The 20139-nt window shown below is 33.5% G+C and overlaps 1 protein-coding gene across 12 annotated transcripts in view; it reads right to left on the bottom strand.

Annotated features, from left to right (window-relative positions):
• ADGRL3 (adhesion G protein-coupled receptor L3) overlaps positions 1–20139 on the bottom strand; it is a 982472-nt gene that overhangs the window by 778075 nt on the left and 184258 nt on the right. The window lies entirely within an intron of this gene.

Raw genomic sequence — 20139 nt, 5'->3', positions numbered from 1 at the left:
CACATCTTGGCCACCCCAAAATGGCTTACTTTAAAGGATACAATACTCAGTTGGGTGCATTTATTTGCTCAAAAGAGCTCACGATAACAGTTCATATTGGAAAACTAAATGGATAGAAAATGCCAACTATACAGCCTATGATGTTCAGTTAGCTGGCCAGTCTATTGTGTTTGTAGATCAGTGCATGTATTTGAGATAGCCCAGCAGGAAGAAAAGGAGTTGATCCCAGAGCTGAATAGCAGGATGAGAATAGGCTAGATTGTTCACAGAGAAACTTACAGTATTTATAACAATCCCAGGCTGCTAAAGCCCAAACTTTGCTTTGCTTTGTTTTGCTTTCCTTTGAACATAAAGGTTCTCCAGGCAATGCTGCATATTTGTGATTATTTAAACATAACTTTTTCTAATGAATGAAAATCACAGATGATGCAAAAAAGCAATGGAGAATTACACAGTTGTTGCAAGCATGGTCACAATTTTAACCTATATGTATGAAAGGTAGTTAAGGATGTTATAGGCGATATATACTTTAAAAACAGGTGGCCCAGTTACGGGCATAAAGGAAAGGAAAAGAGGAAGTTTGTAGGTTATACTAATAGTTAAGAAATGGGGAAAAGGTTTAGAATAGGACTTCGTAATCTATTCTGTGTCACAGATCCTTTGGACATTCCGATGAAGGATGTGGAACCTTTTTCAAGTATTTTAAGAGGCATAAAATAAGCTGCATATGATATTTTAAAAGGAAAAAACATCATGGTTGCCATTTAAGGATCCCTGATCTAGAACAAGATATTCAACTTATTAGATGGATAAAAATGTGACTGACCTATAGAAGAACATAAGGATTGCACAGAATGAGAAAGGACAGATGGTTTGCAGTATGTACAGAGGAATATCGAAATCAATGGCCTTGCAAACTGACCCAACAGAATTATCAAAAAATAAATTATATGAGTTTTATCACACTTCATTTAAACCATATTATATTTTATTTTATTTGGCATGCTGATAGGTGATAGATTTCAGCCAACTCACATAATACATGGCAGTTGTTTAAATTCTGAAATAATGTGACATTGATGTATTGCCTTTAGATAATAATTTTAGAATTTTTTTAGAAAAAATTTTAGAAAAAAATAGAAAAATGGTTTTAGAAAAAAATTTAGAAAAGTTCAGAAAATGATAGCTTTCAGGAACATACACATTTTTGAGCCACCCAAAATACACACCCCACCTATTTGTGTACCTGTGCTAATGAAGGTGAGACATTGTCAATTGAATGTAATTTAATGTTATGTAATACTCTTTAGTTGGTTTGCTGTAACCACTATAAAAGTGATATGTTAAAAGCAACAACAGCAACAAACATCTGTCACTTACAATACTGAAAAGAAAGTACAGAAGTAGGTGGTCCTAGGAAGATGAGAGAATAAATGGTCCTTAAGAGTTCTTTTAATAAGAATAGATGAAAAAAATGAGGGAAAGAGGATAAACAAAGAACCTCAAAAGAAGTATTCACACGAGTAAGAAAAATGACGAAGCTTCACCTGAAGCCCCAAATAAACCACAACTATAATATGACTAAGCAAAATTAGGATTTTAAAGAATCCAAAGAGAAGTTACTAGGAAAAAATGTATAAAAATTAGCTTTAACAGTACCTCAAGGGACAAAGCTGGACCTAACAAGAAATATATTAAACTCTGTAAGAGAAAGACTAAAAGATGAGACATATCTGAAATTAAGAAGAAATATCTGGCATTTGCAATGAAAAAATTATATGATTTTTATAGAGATAACTAGCCAAATGGATAACAACATGGAGAAAGAAGTGGGAAATTTGAGCAATGACAATGAAGTATTAAGGAAATAAAATTTTAGGCTGGTAGACATATAAAGATAGAGTTAACTCTATCTCTAAGTAATGGAGTAACCAGGTACTGGCAATAATTTAAGGGGTTCTAAAGCACTTGACTGACCACATATATTTTAGAATAAATATACCTTAGTGCCTACAACTCCTATAATTAGAGTCACTCCTTGAGAGCCTTCTGGAGACATACTTTTTAACTGAGCTCAGTAATTGTGTTATCTGCAATAAAGAGAGCACAAAAAAGCCAGCATGTGAACAGGGATTAATTTATCACATTAAATGAAAATCTACTCCCATCCACAACTGAGAACAGGGTCCTAAGGTAATAAGGGCCTAAACATTTCAAATAATACAAACAAAGGCTGGAACTTATGTAATGAATTAGGATTTTCATTGGGCTTCATACCCAAGATCTTGTTTGAGTCTTTCAACCTTGTGAGATATGTCTACAGGTATAATTTCTACCACTTTATAAATGACAACTGTACCTGAGAGCATTTAAGGAATGAAACTGAGATTCAGAGAAATGAAATTACTTTTCCATGTTCAAATGAAGGGTAAATAATGTAATGGGGATGGAAGAATATGGAGAATGTTTTCTAGAATTTAGCAGAAAAAGTCATAGACCTAATTCGAGCAAATCTAGTCAACAACCAAATAAGCAACTAAAGCTAAAAGAGGAAACTGAGATGACAACACAGATTTTTCTGCCAATAAAGTTTTTCAAATCACAGGGTTGAAGATTTAAAATATGGACACTTGAGATCATATATTTCTGTCTCCCATTAACATATGGAGGTACAGTGTTACTTTAAAAAATATACAAGTAGTAATTGGCAAAGGTAGAATTTGAAATTGGGTTCTCCTCTTTTGTACATTTTATTGTATCATAGTTTTATTCCATCTCATTTCAGATCAAGTTGAAATTTTCTATCAGAAAAAAACAAGAACAAGAAAATAAACTTTGAAACAAATATAATAGTTCTTAGAGACATATGTAATAGACCAAAAGTAAGAAGATAATGTCAGGATTCAAGATCAATACTAAGAGCCTAAAGACAGAAGAACAGAAATATCATCTGAATGGTGTGCTATGTTAATACCATATTAATCACTCCATTTAGAAGTGTCAAGCACTCAACCTTCATAGGATAAATTCCCTAGAGTGGAAAGATAATGAAAATATGGCATGAAAGATAAAAGATGTCTTTTTCAAAGTGGGGGAAGAGGTGTTATTTCATTTAGTCTCTTGTGAGCAGTAGTTAGTCCCATTCTTCTTTATATTGACCACACTGTTAGGATTTTGACCATTAATGAGATCAAAATGTTAAATATCCCATTTACACAGCTGAAGTGAGAATAAAACCCATTAATAGCAACAGCATCCATGCAAATCTGGGAACCTGAAGAGCATCACCATTACATCATACTTCAGTCCACGGTAGATGATTTAATTTTATTGAACATGGGAACTACAAAAAGAATGACCAATCATGGCATTGCCATCCTATCTCTAAATCAACCAGTAAACATTCATGAAATGACAAATATGGGAAGTCAATTTAGTATTTAGTGCCTATTATGTGTTATTCACTGTGTGCTAAATCCCAGTGATACACTGAAAGACTCTTCTCAGAAGATATAAGGGCAAAAATAAAAAGCTTCCTTCTTTCAAGAGCCTTACTTTCTATCATATTCAGAAAAGCATATAAAATATACATCAACTAAATACAAAGAAACTTGAGAAGGATGAGGAAGACACACTAAAAACTGCAAGAAACAAGAATCCTCCTATGGGAGGAGATATTTAAGCTCAATTTCCAAGTCAACTAAAGCTAATGAGAGCATTATAATAAGATAATGGATAGTCTGTCCAAAGGAAGTAGGGGAAGCAGTCATGAAAATAAAGTGGCAGAGCATTGTACATGGCACTAGCAATAATGTATAATGATAACTTTTTTAGGCAATGCAAGAATCCAGGACAACTCCAAGGGATTCGTGATGGAACAGGTCATCCACTGCCATAAAACCTTAAAGCCTTCTAGAAAAATAAATAAAAATATAAAAATACTGTGATGCACTCCTATAATCTGCTCCTGGGGAGGATGGAGAGAGTTTGAATTATAGAATTTGTACTAAGGTAGCAATAGAGTCCATAGGTATCTATCTGTCAGGTATCAATATTGTAATCCCAGAGAAAGAGGAGTTAGAGAAGATGAAACAAGTTACTTTTCCTCTCTCATCTGTAAAATGGAAATAATATTAGCATCTACCTCACAGAAAACATAGTTAAGTAAACTACTTTGCAGGTCTTAAAGCAATACTTGTGATTATTACAATAAGCAAAATGCTTGGCAGGTGTTAAAACCACCATATAAAAGCTAGTAATTGTTATTTGAATATGTAAATATTTTGCAAATCTTAAAGAACCCTACAAATGCTAGCTATTATTATTATTATCCCAACCCTAGGGTAGGAAAAACTAGACTGCACAGACTTCCTGTTTTTACTTTGCAAGAAACAGTAAGTTATATTTACTTATTTGAATCGTCAATTCTATTCCTTCACCCAAATACCTGAAGAGAAAGGAGACTTTTAGGCTACAACCTGGGGACTGTTTTGTTATTGACTTATATTTTTTCTTCTCAGTTCTGAATCAATGCAGTGTGCTAGCTATATAGAACATAAGAAATCACTTTAACAGATATTGAACACCTGTGAGGCACAAAAAAAACTAATAAATACAGATATTTCAATTACTGATAGCATAGTTTTTGTTACTTTGCCTAGCCTCAGTTATTTTCTTGACTAACTACCTAAGAATCCTGTAGTCTGGCATAGCCTCCTTCATGACTTATTATGGAACTAAGGTGTATAGTCCATTCCAGATAGGTCTACAGATACAAACCATTGATTCAGGCAAAGCAACAACTTTAAAAAACAAACAAACAAAAAATAATAGTCAAACTAACAACTCTTTTCTTTAAGATTCCTGCAATAAGAAATTTTCAGGAACTAGATATTTTAAAAATATATAAGTTAATATAATGTATTCTCATTTTTTTCCTCCTCACTTTCTGACTACTTAATCTTTTTCTGTTGTTTTTTGTTTTTTTTTTCTTGTCAGTTCACACATCTGACTCATTTCTCATTCTCACACACCTGAATTCAATATCACTTTTAACATTAAGGATTTATTCTTGTCTATAGCAAAAATCTAGACTCAGAGAGGAGGTTTATCTCAGATTGAAATAGCAGTAAATAATAAGCATAATGACACCGATAAAAGTTATTTTTCTCTTAACTATTCTTATACCTGTGACAGACAAAAGTTTGCTTATCTTTTGGTTCTTAATAAAGACATATTCCTTAATGGAAATAACATTGATCTGAGAGTTCTGAGACATGAGCCACTGAATAGCTATGTAACTTTAGATTAGATCATTTAATTCTTAATGGAATAGATTTCTTAATCCTCTAATTGTGATTTCCATCAAAGCCTTTTTCCTAGGTCTTGTTTGCATTCTATACTGAGCTATTGACAATCTCATCTATTCCAAAGGTCTATCATCTCTATGCAGATAACTTACCTTCTGAATGTTAGTCCTGCATTTTTGCAGGCAGACTAGGCATCTCCCCATCTCCACCTCCAATTTTTTATTTCACAAACTAAACTTCATTTTCCTCTAATAGATCCCATGTTCAAACCTTGATCATTTTTGATTCTTCCCTTTCTCCTAACCAAATGGTATTTATTAAAGGCTTGATAAAACAAATTCAAATTTTAAAAAGTCATGGACTACAAATTCCCCTAAAACATTTTTATTATTTAAGAATTAAAATAATACACTTTAAAAGAATACATAATTAACATATAATACTACTCAATTCCCCATGTAAAGTCAACAGATCAAGATAGTCAAAAAGTGGCTGAGACTTCTTAATTTTTTCTCCTTGGTCTAATCTTCCTTTTTACAAGGAATCCCAAAATTTTAGTGGAGTTTTAATTTTTAATAACTTTTTTACTTTTATTGAAATTTATTTTAAGATTCATAGCTAAAAACTGTACTAAGATTCTTAGCTTGCTCTGTATCTGGAATAGCAAGGAATGGGGGGGGGGTAGAATGCAAATGCCTTTCTAAGGGAACAGATATGCCCAGGAAAGAATAAAAAGGAAAATAGGGACAAGGAGTTCTAGCCATAGAGGTAGAAACCCCACTCTCAGAAATGGAATCTGAATAGTGCTCATTCCCAATATTAGGCCCAGCATACCACTTACTATCTATACAGAATCAATGCAGCTTCTATCACACCTGGGTTCAAAATTTAACTCTAACACTTCAAAAATGATGTATTTATGGCAAAATCATTGGATTGCCTCCGTTCATTTCAATAATCTACAAAATAGAGATCCTTAGACTATTTTACAGGACACTAGTGATCCAAGTGATAAAATTGGGCTCTAAAACATTTTAGAATATGGCTCATTAAGAGGCAACTTGGTGTAGGAGATTAAGTGTTGGCCTCAAAACCAGTAAGAATTGCGATATGGCACATAGTGGTTCTGCCATCCTAGCCAAGTCACCATTCCTCTCCAAAACATCTCTAAAACCTCAAGTCATAGGCAAAGGGTAGAACTTTACTGAGAGAGGGATTTTCTGATCACCAAATTCCCTCTATCAATGAAGCCAGGATTCCAGTTTCTGCCCATAATTTCTATTTTTCTTATTGTTCCCCTCCACATACTAGCCTTCCTATGAAATTTTTACCATGGAACTTGGAAGTCACCAGATATGAATTCAAATCTCAGTTCTGGCAAGTCATTTCACTTCTTTGAAATCCATTTGCTGTTATCTTTAAAATAATGGAGTTGGACTAGATAATTTATAGGCCCATTTCAGCTCTTCAATTTTGATCCTTCTCTGTGATTTAATCCTGATTTATTTCTGTGTCTACATTTTCCTTTATTTAAAGCTGACTCCTTTTATTGAAATCCTCTTCCTGATAATTCAATGCCTTCATAAAGCCTTGCCTAAAATCCTTCTAGATAAAATGAATCCTAACTCCATGCAATCTCTCATCTTACTCTTTCTGACTTCTTCTTTACATAATTGATAGAAGAGCTACTTAAACCAACAGAGTTAAGTAACTTGTCCAGGATCATACAGCTAATAAATGTCTAGGGTCAGATTTGAACTCACTCCAAGCTAGGCACTTTATTAATTACACCATAACCTTAACACTCATCTAGATCATAAAACACATTGAAGGCAAGTACAATGCTGCCTTTCATCTTGGTTCTCACAGCATCGAGCACAATAGCATGTAACATTCACTGCATTCAATGTCTATACCAATGACCTTTCATAACAACACTCAGAATCAGATAAGATTAACCAGAAATTTGAAAAATAGAAAATTCTAAATCAATTATCTCATTACTTCAGAATAATGTTTTTAAATACACAAAATAAAATACAAAAGATTATAAGGGAAAACTAGTTATATTGAAATTCAGTTAATAAGTTCACTAAGTTCTTTTTTAGTAAGTACATTATATGTCCAATTTGAAAGGCAATACCAATAAGCTCTCCATGATATAATTAAACATGTTTTATAATTAACTTAGAGACACAAACATGTCTAACATGTTCCCAATCACATATGATAGTGTCCATTTATTTCTCTTAAAAGACAAAAAAATACACTGCAAAGAAAGATACAATAACATTGACCCTATTTAATCCTTCAAAAAATGTGAATTTAAGATTCCCCACATGCAAGAATTGACCTCAAAACAGCAAAATGTAAAAGCAAGTTTTGAAGCCAATGGTTTATAACAAATTGACTAAATAGGTATTCTAGGTCTAAAGGACAATTGCAACTTCTATACCTGAACAGAAACCACATTAATTATTAGTTTCCTTTTATCATTTGTGGAAATGTCACTCTTCCCCATCCGTAATTGCTTCATTCCTAACTGTTCATAAGGGACTAGCATCCTTCTAGTAAAGATACTGCAATGCTGCCTTTCCTCATTAAAATAAATTCTCCTGGAACACAGTCATTATATTAAAAAGTTGAGTTTGGAATTTAGCCTAGCAGAATGCATAAGATCAGCCTAAATATTATCTAGGGAAATAATGAAGTTTAATGAATTTTTTATCAAAGAGAAATCAGTACAATTAAAAAAAATAAAAATGTATTAGCTATCCCCAGATAGTATTTAAATATCACTAGCTCTCTGACAGGAAATAATTTGAAATAATCTAGCAATGTGAAAGAAGTTTGGAAGTCACAGACCGATTTGTAAACACTAAGAAACAAGTCTATAGTGATTATACAGCATTGTTGTCAAATGTTATCAAACATGGTTTATTTTTACATTCATCTGTTAAAAGTAGTTTAGAGTTTGCCAAATAAGTTAGCTAAGCAAATTTGAGTAGGTGAAGAAAAAACTACAAACCCTATCATTTTTATACATTTTTTTTATAATTGCTTAAAGACTGAAAATCCACATTTATTTTCAAGCACAAGGAAGATTCAATTAGGAAATAAAAGTAAGCAAGTTAGTAAGTTCATTAAAAGGGAATTTATGCAGAGGTGATTCTGGACAGATTCTAGGTCAGTACTTAAAAGGGAGAATTATTTGTTATATTGGGGGGCCTAAAAGATAGGAATGTAAGAATCAAAAGTATTATACTCAAGTTCATGTATATTATTTGGGGGCACCCCTCTTAGACCATCAGGCAGAAACCAGTAGAATATAAGAATCTTGATGATACTTTTTTTTTTCTTTTTATCCCTCCCCAACCCATGCCATTACCTGGAACATAACAGGTACTTTAAAAAAGGCTTGCTAAATTGATTTGTTTACTTTGATTTTATAAATGGTGCAAAGTGGAGGCAAGAATTAGAGACTTATTCCTGTGGTGTTAGAGACAGAAGTGTAAATCATAGTGGACAAAAAACATATTACAGACACACACATGTGCATGCACCCACACAACTGTGAAAAGTCAGATGCCAAAAACTCTATGGGCTTAGTAATTACAGAGCTATTTAGAATAACGATCGATAAGCCCTGAATACCACAAAGATATTTATAGGTTTATTAGGGTAATATTATACCCAGTATAATCTTTGATATTGAGAAGTCACCTGAGGCAATCCAAAATAAATATTTACCATTTTCTGCTAAAAGCAAACAATCTACAAAAGATACATTTCTATCAAAAATTTAAAATGAAAATTAGTGTGTCCCCTTAATGTGGTACCTTTACTTATCTGTAAAATTCACTTCTGTAGAATACCTATTTCATTCCACAGTACTGAAAATCTGAGTAGTCACTAGAGGGAAGAGAGACGGAAACTGCTATTTCATTCATAAAGGGAATTCCTAGACAAGAGAACTCCCTCTATAAATGCGGGTAACTTCATTGATAACCTATCCAAGGAAATTCAAGGTTCCAAGTTGTAGAAAAGTGCCTATCTTCATTTTCAGAACTTTAGACTCTAATCTAGAGCACCATGATTTGCCCAGAGGCACACCTGCCAATGAGTCAGAGGCAGAGACCTGTCCCCATTCTATTTTGCTAAGTATTACACTGCTTACTGCACAAGACTTTACCACCCTTCTCAATCAGAGAATGTTATGATGTTGCCAAAGCTAATTAGTTTACCTTTACATCTTCCTGGGCTCACAGCTATTTAGCAAATGATTGTTGAATTTAACTCAATTGTTGAAGTATATAAAATATCGTCACCTTTGCCTATCTTGCCAAGAACAACTTTTTCAAGATTCCTTTAAGTTTCTACCAAATAGTACAACAGAAGGAAGAGGGACATGGTAATTCAATCTGTTCCCAATTAATCCCCAATATATATGGATTGTTTCCATGTCCCTCTTCCTTCTGTTGGCTTCATCCTTCTCATTTATATTTACTATGGTAATTCCTAACTCTAATCCCATTTTTCTTATTGGGAGGAAATTTTTTTAATTCCAAAATTTTATTTAATTAATTTAGAATATTTTCCCATGGTTACATGATTCATGTTCTTTCCCTCCCCCACCTTTACACACACACACACACACACACACACACACACACACACACACACACACACCTGTAGCCAACAAGCAATTCCACTGGGTTTTACATGTGTTGTTGATCAAAACCTATTTCTATATTTTTGATGTTTGCATTTGGGTGATCATTTAGACTCTATATCCCCAGTCATATCCCCATTGACCCATGTGATCAAGCAGTTGTTTTTCCTTCTGCATTTCTGCTCCCACAGTTCTTCCTCTGGATTTGGTAGGAACCCTTCTCATAAGTCTCTCAGAATTGTCCTGGATCATTGCATTGCTGCTAGTAGAGAAGTCCATTACATTCAATTATACCACAGTGTATCATTCTCTGTGTATTGAGTTCTCTTGGTTCTGTTCCTTTCACTCTGAATCAGTTTCTGGAGGTTGTTGCAGTTCACATGGAATTCCTCCAGTTCATTATTCTTTGAGCACAATAGTATTCCATCACCAGCATATGCCACAATTTGTTCAGCCATTCCCCAATTGAAGGGTAGTCCCTCTTTTTCCAATTTTTGACTGGCAGGAAATTTATTCTCCCTTCTACCTAACATATCCTCTTCCCTGGAATGTTCACATGAGCTCACTTTTTTCAAGCAACCTTGCTTCTTCTAGCCTGAGCTAATCTTTGGGCTTCAGTGATCCTTTTGTTCATTACCACAGGTTAGTATTCTCTTCCCTACTTCTTAGAAACACCAAAAGAGACTTTAAAATGATCCAGTTTGAAGATGAGGATAGAGCCTGTTCTGAAATCATTTGGGCAAACAGAATCGCCCAGTTAACTACTGTCAATGCCAAGACTAGAGCACTCTTTCCCTAAATCTCCAAACATGTTTTTTCTACTGCTACATATTAAGAGATAAATGACAGAACTGGCCTATATGTGATAGAATCTGAATTCTAGCTTCAATTAGGCATAAACTTCTTTGCCTTAAATTGTCTCAGATACTGTATTTAACCCATGGCAAGTCACTTAAAATATATCAAACTCAGATGCCTAATCTGTAAAATAGGGATAATAATTACATCTGCCTTACAAAACTGTTGTGAGGCTCAAATGAATTATTATATGTACTCTGAAACTTATAGTACTATATAAATTTAAGTATATGACATGGACAAATAGAAAACTTAAATCGAAATATAAAGTGACAACTTTGCTGGACAAATTTAATTAATCTTTAAAATATCTTGGGTACTGACAGGTCCTAAGGGGTCCTAACAAATATTTGACATTCCTGAGGGGGTGAGGAGAAAGAGATGTGGGGAGAAGGTTGAAAAATTTTTTTTAAAAATAAATTTAAGTATAAATTTAATTAATGCATAAAAAGTACTTAGGTCAATTATCTGTCTTAATAATGGAAGGAGGAGCAATTGTCCAGAGAATTCAAACCATAGTACATCCTTAAACACATTAAGTAGCTCTCTACAACATTTTTATTTTTATTTTTTCTTCTACTTGAACATATATTAAAATTAACATTTCCTGAATAGGCAGTGATGGGAAAAGGAAATTGTTTCATTGGCATATTCAGCTTCTGGTTTAAAACCACACTATGGAATTGGGCCCAATTCCTTCCTTCCTTCAGATTACAGAGGAACAGAAATATTCCTCTTCCTCCTCTGAAGAAATGGCAATACCCTGAAGGAGGTCAGGGACATAAGAAGACTCTGTTAGTCTGAATGGGGGCGGGGTCAAGAAAGAGGACAGAACAGGGGACAGGAATTAAGATGAAAAGCTACCTAAAGGGGTGCTGTAGTAGAAAGAAAATAAACAAGACTTCACTTACTGACAATGTGAGAAGACTGGGAAAGGCTACAGGTCAATAATCAAGATCCACTACAGACATGACAGATAGATGATTAGTTTTATTTTGCCACTTCTGCATTAAAAGTATTCAGCAGCCTATTTCTCTAACCCTAAAAAGATTTGGGAGAAAGTCAATAAAATTTTCCTTCAGCCACATTTTCTTTCTTGAGAAAGAACTTACAATGTAGCCCTGATTATTCTTCAGTTACTTTTCCTCAACTCATTACAAAGCTGACTAAAAGCTTCCTTCAACAATGTTTTTTAAGTAACATAAGCAAGGTATAACATTTGCCTACCTTTCAGAATATTCTTGCATAAGAGAACTTCTGCATATTCATGCATTTGTGCCTCAGACTCAGAATTTACAGAATAGTAGGGGTTTAAGTCATTTCCCCCTTTACACAAAGAAAATATCAACAGAAGAGGCTAGAGAAAGAAATATGCAGGCTCTCCTGAGCTTTGGATCCAGAGAACTACAATTGCTTTATAAATTGCCCACTATTTTCATAATATACCTGTAGTTAAGTGACCTCAATTTCTATTCCTACTCTACAGCTGTGTTTATTGAAAGTTTACCTTTTAAAAAAGATATACATGATAATAGGAAAGATACATATGTGGCTGAGATTGCACAATAGACAGAGTCCTGTGGCAAACTATTTAAATCAAATTTTCAGTGCACTAAGGAAGCTCAGTATTTAAAGAAACCACGGGGAGCAGGCTTTTGTAGCCTAAATAAAGAGCTACAAACGTTTGTTTTGTGAGCTCAGGTTAGCACATATCTCATATGATTTGCATGTACCTTCAGCTCAGTAGGTAAAATGGATGCTGAGGAATTGTAGGGCCAGGATAGTCCTATGAGAATATTCTCTGATAAATGGGAAAATTCTCGCAATATAAAGAGTAAAGCTTCTCCAGATGAACTTTGTTTCCAAAGTTAAATTGTAATAAACTGAAAACTATTTTTATGACACTGAATAGGAGAGGGTCTGAATCTGTGATTTAATTGGTATAAGGAACCTTCTGGAGTTCCTTGGGAAATTTCCCAAGAATTTTGTTTCAGTGAAAGTCTGTACTACCACTACTTGTAGTCTATCAGTCAGTTAGCCTGTATTAAAGCACTGCTAGGTATCCAAACATGAGATAAATACTGGTTATGCAAAGAAAGGGGTGAAAAAAAATCCTTGTTCTCAGAGAGCTCACTGTAGTGAAGAATATAACACTTTCATAAATAACTAGAAGAGAGAAAGAGAGACAGAGACAGAGAGACAGAGAGACAGAGACAGAGAGATAGAGAGATAGATGGATAGACAGACAGACAGACAGGAAAATGATTACAACTACATATGAGACATTTAAAACTAAATTATATATGTGTGTATGTAATATACATATACACATGTGTATGTGTGATAAAATTGGGATATTCTCAAGGGAGGACATGAAGCTTAAGGACTAGGCAAAGTTTCTTTCATAAAATAAGGTTTAGCCAGGATCTGAGAGTCACCAGGGTAGCTAGACTACATGTGTTCTAGGCAAGAGAACAGCCAATGAAAATGCCCGAGTAGAGATGGAGTATTATGTATGAGTTTCAAAAAAGCCAGTGTCACTCAATCACAAAGTATATGATGGGGGAAAACATATAAGAAAACTTGCAAGGTTAGAAGGAAGCAGATTCTGAAGGGTTTTGCAAGACAAACCGTAGAGAGCTTCTCAGAGCACTGAGAAAAGACTTAATTTGCACAGCATCACAGTCACTGTGTCAGACAAGCCATGAACTGGGTCTACCTGGCTTCAGGAACAGATTTCTCTGCACTATAGCCTCATATTTACATGCCGTTTAATACTGTCTAGCATATGATGAGGTACATTTTAAAAGGAAGGATATCTTTTCTTCTTTTGACCATTAGACTGTGCTCTCCTTGAGAATGGGTACTTTCATCTTATTTTGTATACCTAACATTTAGGAAACTGCCTGAGTCACAGTCAATGCTTAATAAGTGCTTACCGACCGACTTGAGAAGATTAGTATATATTCTCCTCAAACTTGCATTTGCAAAAACATTTGTTGTTTTTAGGTTGTTTCTTCTTAGATTTGGTCTTCACTTCCAGATGACTTCCCAGGGCAGATAAAAGAGTCTTCCAAGCCAAAATGTTGCAGAGCTCATGTAAAATCTCTATGAGATGTCTCATTATCCCAAGGAGAGTGGAGCAGGATGGAGGAAGGAGAGAATTTGAGACTCAATATTCTTTGAAAAGGGTTGGAAACTTTTTACATGTAATGGGGGGAAATTAAATTAATTTTTTAAAGATTGCAGAGTTATGATTGGAGAAGAAAGGGTTTACTGAAGACATCCTTTTCTACTAACTGAGTTTCTCAAATAGTACTTTTTTCTCTATTACTTGTGAGACCACATTCTCAGGACACATCGATTCAAAAAAATATATATGCCAAATTTCCCCACTAAGTTTTACTTCATGTGAGAACCAAGCTTCTTACAAAGTACTCCCAGGAGTTAAAATACTTGGCACACCGGACCAGATTTTGAATCTCAAATTGTATTTTTTTTTCTAAAATATCATCCCAATAGTCGCTTAAAAAAAGAAATCAATAAACAGATTTTATCTAAAGTTTAAAATGCTCCTGAGAAGTAACCTCTCTGAGTCCTTTTGGGAAGTTTCAATTATAGTAACATTTCACATTTTTATAGCACTTTAAAGGTTCACAAGGTACATAGGATGTGTAATCTGGTCCTCAAAGAAGCCTTTGGTAGAAGATATGAAACTTAATAGCTCAATTTTACAAAAGAGAAAAACAAGGCTCAAAGCATCTTTCTCATGGCCATGCCAGTAAGTAAATGTCAGGACCTTTGTTAAGTCCAGGATACTTTCTACTAAAACACAATACCTTACTATAAAAATAGTACCCAAGAGTCAGCATTTGACCCTGACTTTACATGTAGGTAAGTTTTAACCTTTTTATAAAGCTTGTCTTTTATTTGAAAGACTAACAATATTTATATAAAATATGATAATCTATACATTGCGACTTTTGAGTTTCTTTTAAATATGTTTTATCTTGAGAATTTCATAACTTTGATTTTTCTGTAATTGTATATTGAACAATATCCACTTTCTTCCTATTCCAGTCAAAGAGAAATCTTGATATGGAACCTATTTCCATTAGTTAATACACATTTTTCCAAAAGGCAAAATAGCAACAACAGTTTTTGTACTACCAAAATTTTTATCTTTGTAGGCAAATTTTTCCCTATTTGGTAGCAGTAACAAAATGCCTTCTTTATATATAACTTAGAGACATATAATACTTTTAAGTTTATGAAATATTTGACAGATATTATATCCATCATTATTCCAAGGTCTGTTGATATCATTTTTTCTAACATCTCTCTAATATGTCCCCTTCTCTGCTATGAAAGTGCTACCATGCTGGTGAAGAGCCTTGTAACCTCAAGCTTAGATTTTTACATGAGTCTTCCTGCCTCATCATTTCCCACTCCAGTCCACTCTCCATTTAGCAATGAAAGTGATTTTCCTGAACTGCTTTTCTATCTATGCTACCACCACACTCATTATTTCCTATCACCTCCAGTAGAAATATACAAATATCTCTTTTTGGCTCTGAAAATCCTTCACAACCACCCCTCCATCCCACTATCCTCTCTTGCTGGTTGTCTTCCTAATTAATTTCTGCATTCTTCATGAGCAGAGATTATCTTTTGCCTTTCTTTAAAACTCCAGCATTTAGCACACTGCCTGACACATAGTGGGTGCTTACTAAATGCTTATAAACTGATCTCACTTGATCTTTGTAGCAACACTGTTTAGCAAGTGCTACAGCTATTATCATTCCCATTTTTATAGATGAGGAAACTGGGGGAAGGTTTAACACCTTGCCCATGATTGCAAATGTTGTTGTTAGAATTCTTTTTTGAATTCACATCTTTTCTAATGCCAAATCAAGCACTCCATCTAGTGTATGACATCATCTCTTCTCACTGATTTTTCTTATGAGGGGCAATTATAAAATATTTTACACTATCAGACAAAAGCCAAATGAAATTTATGTCAAAGTTTACATGTCAATTGTTTTGTCTTTCCCATATCGCAACAAATTAAAAGTGAAGTATGGGAAAATACTATCAAACCTAACTTTTACCTTCATTAAGTTATAAATAAAGAAAATTTCACTTACTCTCTTTCCTACAGAAAAAGCAAGAAACAAGTTGTCTCCTACCATTGAGACATGGCTATTTTCCATTGAAGAAATGCTGGTAGAGACAATTTATTGTCCACAAATAAAGCTTGTAGGAAAACATAATAGGTCAGAACAACAAATTACACTGTTATATTCAATATATCTAACGTGACTGATGTTATGCTCCTTATATTCTGATTATAGGGCTGTTATCCTTTGCAGGACACGGGTTTCCTATCTTTAGTTGATTAGCAAGACAGAATCCTTTTTTTTTTTGCCTCTCTAACAGGGCAGTGAGAATGTATTTTCCATTCTTGGTCCGAGAGAGAATTTCTGTTTTCTTGGGGAAAGGCATCTGTCCATTCCTGAAAAATCTGAAGATGACTATAGCAATGGACAGCACTTTTCTATTCTTTCAAGTGACTAGGCTACTACAAAGCTAGCTAGATGTCTATCGAGAGTCCAGGTCCATCTACAAAGAGGGTATACCAGAAGCAGCATCATTATCACTGCCTCTTTATCCTCAGAAGCTTCATAACAATTACATCATTGGACATCAGTAAGTTATTGTTTAAGAACTAGTTTCTATTCTGAAGCTTTTCTTAGTAGCTAATGAGGCTAATGAATTCCCTCATACATGTTCTCCAATGTTAAAAAATTTTATTTAAAAAGCATTTTTAAAACAGTTACTTCAAATAAAATTCATGTTGAATTTCCTATCCATTCACAAGTAAAGGAAGGAAGGGAGTAGAAAAAGGGGAGAAACAAGAGTGCTGAGAGTCATTCTTGCCAAACTATAAGCTAAAGCAAATCACTAGAAGGAACTGGAATTTTCACTGTGGGTCTATCACTTGGTTCTTAGAATGGCAAATAGGATCCAACATATTATCCAGATAATTGAAGTAGCCTGGTAAGTGACAAGAGCAGAAATAGACCAGAAGTTAGAAAGCATATGTATTAAGACTTGTCTACATAGGAATACATATATCTTTTGAGGTGAATTAATGGAGTTTTCAAGTGCATTTAGTTCACTTCAATGTAATAAGTATGCATTACCTACAGCTATATACACAATTCTTAGCCAAGTATCCCCAGTGTCTGTCATACACACACACACACACACACACACACACAAGCATGCATACACACATACAAAAACACGTTACATCACACTTCCTGCCCTTAAAGAGTTTCTCTGAGAAGATAAATAAAATAGAGATGAAACTATTAGTTATCAATAAAAGACAGCATTACATCAATTGAAACACAACATATTATAAAAGTTAATAGACAAAAAAGATCAATATTCCCAGAAAACTTTCAGAGACAAAGTGGGTTTTGATTCTTAAAAAGAAGAGAGAAAAGAATTCTAAGACAAAACATTTGTATTTAATACTAAAATAACAGAAAATCTTTAGGGGACACTGTAGTGACCACTTAACATTAAATGGAAGGGTAATGGATGTTCTAGATAGGGAAAAATTAAATTATGGAATATTTTTGTTTCTTTTATTTTGGTTGTTTTGCTTTGTTTTTGTTTAGGTGGGGTGGATAGATGAATTCTTGATGTTTGAATTTGAGATGAATGTGAAAGGTTAGAATTTTGAACATTGGAAATCAGATACAATACAGATGTGTGATAATGAGGTCTTCAGTTAGTATGGTAAAAGAAAGTGGGTATAGATAGGAGATAAATTATATAGCAAAGTAGTAGGGGGAAAAACATACTGGCAAGCAGAATTTTGTCCTGTTTCACTGTTAATGTGCACAGGAAGTTGAACAGTCTTTTCATTCTTTCATATATAACAACCTTATAGATTATATATTTAAATTCTATAAATATACCTTTTAAACTTAATTTTTAAAATGATGTGCTAATTGAAGTACCACATTAGAGAATTATTTAAAAATAATTATGTTGTGCAAAATAGTTTTGCATACTGATCAACATCCCTTATTCTAAGCAAGTACTTTGATCATTATAAATAATAGTAATAACAATTGAAAATAATTGCAGTAATAAGCACAAATGGTTTAGATACCAATTCTCCAAGGGATGTCTATTATTGGGTTACAATATAAGAAGAATCTATGGAAAATCTAATGTGAATATAGGTAATTTCATTTTAACTGAAGAGCAAACAGCAAATAAAAGCAGAGGATCTTTCTCTTTCCCAACACATCAAGAAAGTTAAATGTAACTTGTATCCAATTAAACCACTTAAAAATATATGACTACTTAAAACCTTGAGCTAAACTTCACAGTAAAGACAAATGGATACAGTCCAAATCTGCTTTGTTATTTGCTTAGATGCTATTTATTACAGTTATATTTTATTATACAGTAGTAAAAAATTACAAGACAACATCCTGTGTTATTTCCCACTAGGATAAATGATGCAGATGTACTATTAAATCTCAACACTAGTACCAGCATGCCAGCCTACATTCCATTTGTGCCTTTATAATGTGTCAATAGACTGACATTAATGCCTGCTGATGGTAAAGCTAGCCAAATTATAGCTACTTAAAATGTTCCATAAAATATGTGGCTTTATAAAAATCTAGAACCTTATCACCAACCCTAGAAATTATATATACATTACTCTCTCACACATCCACATCCACACAGAGGTTACCTTTCAAAAGACTACTAACCAAATATATACCAAACACATATAAATGGAAATTATTTGATTATTTTCTTGAAAAGTGATTATTTTCCAAGAAAGAGCAAAATATAAATATATGGTTCACATTTTTGAAAGATGCCTATGCCAACCTAAATGCTAGAAAAGTTGTGAGTACTTTCATTTATCAGCAGCATAGCCATCACTCAAATATTTGTTGAAAGAATGAATTTGGCATGAAAGGTTGAATTGTTCAGGGGAGTAGGAAAGGCAGGAAGCAACTCTACTTTTTATTATTTATAAAATGTTTTGGATATGCCAAGTTTCATACAATTTTTTTAATTATAACCTTTGGAAATTTGGATTTGAGCAAATTAAGAGATGAACAGTATAGAACATTTTCTATGTTTTCTAGTAAGAGAATAAATATTTCTCCCTTCATTATAGTGCTATGATTTTCAAAGACACAAATTTTCTTGCTATTTAATTTTTTAAATTATATTTCTGGTTTTCAAATCACAATCTTTAGTCATTCTACATTGGCAGCATTCAAGGTAGACTGAGTTATGGAATTAAATATTAATTATGTATCAAAGACAAATTATTCAACCTCTTTGCTTCAGATGATTCTAAGTCAGAAATGGGTTGTCTACTCCAGGGGTAAAGAGTTCCGACACAATCACAACTATATCTTGATATTTTTTTAGAACTTTTCAATCATGTAGGAGTATCAGGGGGTCTTTGGAACTGAACTTGTCTTTGGTTGAAACCTGGGTTTTATATCCAATACCAAAGTGTACACTAACAATGTCTATGCAATTCTTGGTTTGATTCTGCAATCAACTTCCTCCTCCTACTTTTAAAATATGAGAAGGAAAAGATACCTAATAATAATCACCAGTAGCACCAACATCACCATCATCATCATCTGTGCTAACTTTATTATTTCATTTGATTCCAATAATATTGAGAAGCTGATTTTGTTATCCTCATTTTTAAGTGGTAGAAACTGAGTAATTCCCTGTATTCTTTCATATCTATCACCTTGTAGATTTAAAAAAATCCATAAATATTGGACATTTAATTTTATTTTTAAATATTATGCTAATTGAAGCATCATATTAGAAAGTTATTCCAAAATAGTTCTGTTGTATAAGGTAATATTGCATAGTGAACAACTTTCCTTATTCTAAGGAAGTACTTTGATCATTACATATAATAGTACTAAAAATGAAAACAATTGCAGTAATAAGCATAAATGGTCTAGATACCAATTCTCCAAGTTAATATAATTTAGCCAGGGCCACACAGGTACTACATACCTGAGGTTGGGTTTAATCTCAGGTCTTTCTGACTCTCGCCCAGTATTCTTTCTACTATGCCACCTATCTCCTGTAATGACACTGACCAGCTATATCTTCTCTCCAATTAAAACATATATATATATATACATATATATATATCCTTCCATTTAGCTCAACTATGTATTCATTTGATATCATTTATTACCTATCATTCTT

Source organism: Monodelphis domestica, chromosome 6, assembly GCF_027887165.1.
Source record: "Monodelphis domestica isolate mMonDom1 chromosome 6, mMonDom1.pri, whole genome shotgun sequence".
Lineage (NCBI taxonomy): Eukaryota > Metazoa > Chordata > Mammalia > Didelphimorphia > Didelphidae > Monodelphis > Monodelphis domestica.
The sequence above is the reverse complement of the archived record's forward strand: the minus strand, read 5'-3'. Positions and strand labels throughout refer to the sequence as shown.